The sequence below is a fragment of the Sapajus apella genome, unplaced genomic scaffold (genome assembly GCF_009761245.1).
Source record: "Sapajus apella isolate SASKATOON/1434 unplaced genomic scaffold, GSC_monkey_1.0 scaffold14, whole genome shotgun sequence".
In the NCBI taxonomy this organism is placed as follows: domain Eukaryota; kingdom Metazoa; phylum Chordata; class Mammalia; order Primates; family Cebidae; genus Sapajus; species Sapajus apella.
This window is the reverse complement of record NW_022436954.1, coordinates 12,014,420-12,019,327: the sequence shown is the minus strand read 5'-3', so window position 1 is coordinate 12,019,327 and position 4,908 is coordinate 12,014,420. Positions and strand designations below refer to the sequence as shown.

Below are 4,908 nucleotides of genomic sequence, written 5' to 3'. Positions count from 1 at the left end.
TCCGTTCCCACCAAGTCTCAGAAGCCTGCACTCGTGATTTTTAGGCACTTTCCCCTCCAGTTCCGTGGGATCCAGCACTTCGGTCGGAGAATAGAGCTCACCTGCCGAATGGCTCGTCTGGCCAATGGACTTAAAGATACTGGAGTTTGTCTTCTGTCTCTAGACAGCAACTCACCTACTGCGGAGGCGGATTGGCTGCGCTGGGGACACCTGCCGGCGTGCTTATAGAAAAGAGTGATTGGGGCCTGGCGCGGTGGCTCAAGCCTGTAATCCCAGCACTTTGGGAGGCCGAGGTGGGTGGATCACGAGGTCAAGAGATCAAGACCATCCTGGTCAACATGGTGAAACCCCGTCTCTACTAAAAATACAAAAAATTAGCTGGGCATGGTGGTGCGTGCCTGTAATCCCAGCTACTCAGGAGGCTGAGGCAGGAGAATTGCCTGAACCCAGGAGGCGGAGGTTGCGGTGAGCCGAGATCGCGCCATTGCACTCCAGCCTGGGTAACAAGAGCGAGACTCCGTCTCAAAAAAAAAAAAAGAAAGAAAAGAGTGATTGGGAAGGCGAGGCCGAGGGAGTGCGCCAACCTTACCCAGCCACAGCACTCCTCCTTGACGCCGCGAGCAGGACCCTGTCTCACTGGGCCCGCTGCCCACGGCGGTCCTTGCCTGCTTCTATTCTCCCGGTTTGCCCAGTCCGGAGTATTGGGAAGCGAAAGCGTCCTCGTTTCTGGTAGGTTGGGCTGGGCAGGGCTGGAGAGGGAGCAGGAAAGCGCAACTCAGGAGTGGGAGGAGCTGGGACGCTGGCGGCAGAGCCACTGAGGCAGCTTTCTCGAGGGGAACGGAGATGGAAGTCGGGGTGCAGGAATGTGGCTGTCCCCGCCTGTAAATCATGGCTGCGGAGTAGGCGCTGAGGCAGCAGTCTGGGATCTCTACTGCAGCACACAGGAGGTGCTGAGGCTAGTTGCGTGAGTGGGGAGATTCAGGCACTTCCCAGGGGGCAGCATGCCCAGCAGATGGGATAGGCCCCTGCGACCAGGACAATCACGAAGAAGCGGCGGATGCATGAGGAGTAAACGCCCTTGTCATAAATCGATTCTCCAGATATTCATCAATATGTGCAGACGCTTATGGCAGTGATGAAGAAGATGATATGGGCCCTAGGAATATGCATCTCGAAGCTTGTAAGGTTGACCCAAAGGAGGGAGAGACAGACCTAGAGTCAGGTTTAGCAAATTTATTTCAACCTGCCAGGCAGCCTCACCACAGGTAGGGAAGGCAGCAGCCTGACTTACAGACTATAGGGGTTATATAGGGGGTTTGCAGGTAGCTGGGTGCTATTCTAAGAAAAACTGCATCTTGGTTCTCAGGGGCTGACATTCTGCTTAATCAGGTCAACATCCTGGGTTTGAGAGCCGGGTGTACCCTGTGCTGGAACCTAGGCGCCCTGTTTACAAGTTTTGAGGCTGTTTTTGGTGAGAGGGGCTTAGCAAGGAGAACAGGAGGGGGTCTATGGGCTTGCCTTGATGTGACCCTAACATTCCAGTCTTTTGTTACATATATGAAAGGAAAGAGAAAGGGGACATTGTTTGTTTTTAGCTGCTTAGTACTGAATGGGGATGTTTGTGAGGTGAGGCTGGCTTGTAAGTTGGTAGTCTTGGAACATCATCACATCTTATATCGTGCGGTGGGTAAAAGCCTATATTTGCTTCTGTAGAAACTGGGTGAGGAGGCGTAAGAGGCAAGGGCCAAAGACTAAGAGGAGGAGGAGGGTTATGACAGGACCAAGGAGGGGAAGTAGCCAGAGGGCCCAAGAGCTGAGAGACCAAGCAGGCAGCGGCGCCAAGCGGAAGAATTGTTCTCTCTTATTTTCTGGATTTCTCTTTGAGCCTTTTGATAGCATTTTGTACTAACCTAGATTCACTGAGGTAGAAACAGCATTGTTTGTTTAAAAACAATTGTTTTAAACTGTTAATTTAAAAGGCACAGACTTCCTTTTTCAGCAGTGAGGAGGTCTTAGGCCTCTTTGGGTTTTTGTAGGGTGGTTGCTGCTAAAGAGTCTAGTTGGTTTTGGAGGTGAGTGATAGAATTTGCTAGTTTTTTTTTTTTGTTGTTTTTTTTTTTTTTTAGTGATTATTGGAAGCTTTGGGAGAGTGACTAGAAATATGATAATGAGGTTCTTAGGCTTCCTGCTTGTAACCTGACACTGGTTGTGACTCTAAGGGCTACTAATAAGGGAATGAATTCTATTTTGAGTGGGGGATGGGTGTGTAGTGTAGCAGGGACAGAGAGTTCTTGGTTTGGAGGGATAAGGTTAATGTTGTAGGTAAGGTAGACTAGGGTACAAGTACCCGTCTAGTTGGTAGGGAGACAGAAGTAGGTTGTGGATCTGCAGAGGAAGAAGATAAGATGCCTGCGGTGTTAATGTAAACAGACAAGTGGATTGAGAATAGGTGTTGGAGTGTTTAGGTTCCTTGTTTGGAGGGACTTGGTCCAGCTTTAGCAACCTAGAGTGAGGAGGAGGAGACAGAGAGAGAGAGAGACCCCTTTGAGAGCTCCTGTCTGGGAAAGGGGTTTCCATGTTTAAGAGGCAGAAGGGGAGGTCCTGAGGATGGGCTGGGTAAAGAGGCCATTAGCTTCAGGGGAAGCTGAACAATTTACCTGGAGTAAAGTATGGGAAGAGGAATGGGAGATGGTTTGAGCTGAGCCACAGGCAGGGGGAGGGATAGTGCCTACATGTATGTGTCGACTGGAAGAGGTGATACATAAAGGGGCTTGGCCAAGTTTGGGGGTATGTAGGATTGTGGGACTTTGGATGGCAGGGTGAGGGAGTTTTTCATGCTCATAATCGGCAGTATACACGGAGAGAAGTTTGGTAGCTTTGTTAGCGAGGACAGTGGATAGTTTTCAGTGAGGGTCAGGGCTCTGTCTACAAAATCAGAGCCTTTTTGGATGGTGTGTGAGAAGCAAATGGGAATATAGTCCTAGGGCTGAGAAACTGGGATAACTGAGTAGGCAGTAGAGGAAAGGGAAAAACAGGTCCAGCAACAGGAAGCAAGTGAAGAGTTGGTTAGAGTACAATAACAAAGAGAGAGAGAGATTGAGAGATTGTTTGAGTCTTGTCAAAGTGAGAAGGGACTTTGAGAGCGCAGAGGCGGGGCTGACTATTAAAAGAGTTAGGAACTTGAGGAAGAATTGGAGTCTGTATTTGGGGGAAGGAGTTGATAGGGGTTGTATGGGGAGATGGCCTCTTTTAGAGAGTTTGTGAGGTGGCTGATAGAGTCCTGTGGATACTCAAACTCTCCTTGTAGATGAGCAAGGAATAGGTGAGTTAAGACTTTTGTTGTTGTTGTTTTTCCTGTGGGAATGGGAAGAGGGGAGAGGACTTTTAATGTTTGGTATGCTATGGGGAAAGGCTGTTCCTCTTAGGTGATATTTAGGGATAGGAGGAGAGTGGAGGGTCCCTTGGGAGGAAGTGACAAAGCATACATGTCAGTCTGAGGTTATGTCTTTTAGTGTGGTAAATAGGTGGGGGGCAGAGAAGTAAGGGCGAAGGAGAAGGTACAGGAGGCGTGCACTGACAGGGAAGGATTGGTGAAGAGATGTTAGAATGTTCTTGGTTTGTTCTTGAAGGAGGATGAGTTTTTGATTTTTGACTATCCAGTTTCCTTGGGAGGAGGCTTTTTGTTGTAACAATGAAGGTTTTTCGGTGGGGGAATACTGGGGTTGGATTGTGGCGGTGATGAGGAGGAGAGAGGCAAGGGCAGAGGAAAGGGAGGCTTCTTTTGCTGCCTGGTCGACTTTTCTGTTTTTTGCTTTTTTTTTTTCTTTTTTTGAGATTTCATCTGATCCTATTTGGTGTCCTCGGCAGTGTCCTCCCTGCTTTAGCTGGGAGGTGTGCAGCTTGGAGGAGTTGGCAAATAAGGGGACCTTTAGTGATGGGGGTTCCTGCCTACAATGGAAGGACAGCAAAGCATGATAAGGAAAGAATGTGAGAAAACGGTATTAGATCGGGAACAAGTAAGGGTTTTGGCGGCACATGGATGCCAGATAAGTTCATCAACCTCCACAACGAAGACCTGTGAGGGAGGAGCCGGTCCTTAAAATTCAAGTAAAGCCAAATAAGTGGCCTTGGTATTGATTAAAAATGAGATTGGCTTACCTGCTGGTAATAGAGTTACCCTAGGCTACCATACAATAATGGCAGATGGAGCCCAGGGCCCTGGACCCCCGGCCCCATCAGTCTTCAGCAGTTAAGCCATGGAACTGTGGGAGTGCAAGCGATTTTTTATCTTTTGTCTTGGTGAAGGGGTTACAAGTTGGAGGTACAGGCTTTTCTGTCTGCCTGTTGAGAGGACACTCAGACTTCCAGTGACCTGTCTGCTGGCAGATGGAGCAAGGGCTTTTTGGCGCCCATTGATTGGCACATGCCTAATGGCCTTCCTTGCCACACTTGAAACATGCCCTCGGAGGTGCACTGCTGTCAGGTCTTTTGTGCCCCTGGGTGCCACAGCTAGGCTTTTTAGGTTGGCAAATGGCTGCTGCTAGAAACTGGTATTTAGCACGATCTCTTTGGGCCTTGTCTGTTTCACTTTGTTTATCCCTGTTATTGAAGACCTTGAAGGCCAGATTAAGGATTATGATCCTTCAGTGGGGGATTATGATGTTGTCGAGAAGGAGGAAAGTTGGCGGTGTTAAAGGAAGAGGAGTCGTCAGCTGGGTCTGTGGGAGTGTGGCAGGAGAGGAGTCATTGGCTGGGGCTGTGGAGTGTGGCAGGAGAGGATTCGTTAGCTGGGACTGTGGAGTGTGGCAGGAGAGGAGTCACTGGCTGGGGCTGTGGAGCGTGGCAGGAGACGAGTCAGTGACTGGGGCTGTGGAGTGTGGCAGGAGAGGAGTCACTGGCTGGGGCTGT

The 4,908-nt window shown here is 49.5% G+C and overlaps 1 long non-coding RNA gene across 1 annotated transcript in view; it reads right to left on the bottom strand.

The window, feature by feature from the left end:
• Positions 1-615: 615 nt before the first annotated feature.
• Positions 616-4,908, bottom strand: part of LOC116554280 — a 25,206-nt gene continuing 20,913 nt past the window's right edge. The window contains exon 3 of the long non-coding RNA XR_004270147.1: positions 616-749. This is a non-coding gene — a long non-coding RNA (uncharacterized LOC116554280). The remainder of the gene's footprint in view (positions 750-4,908) is intronic.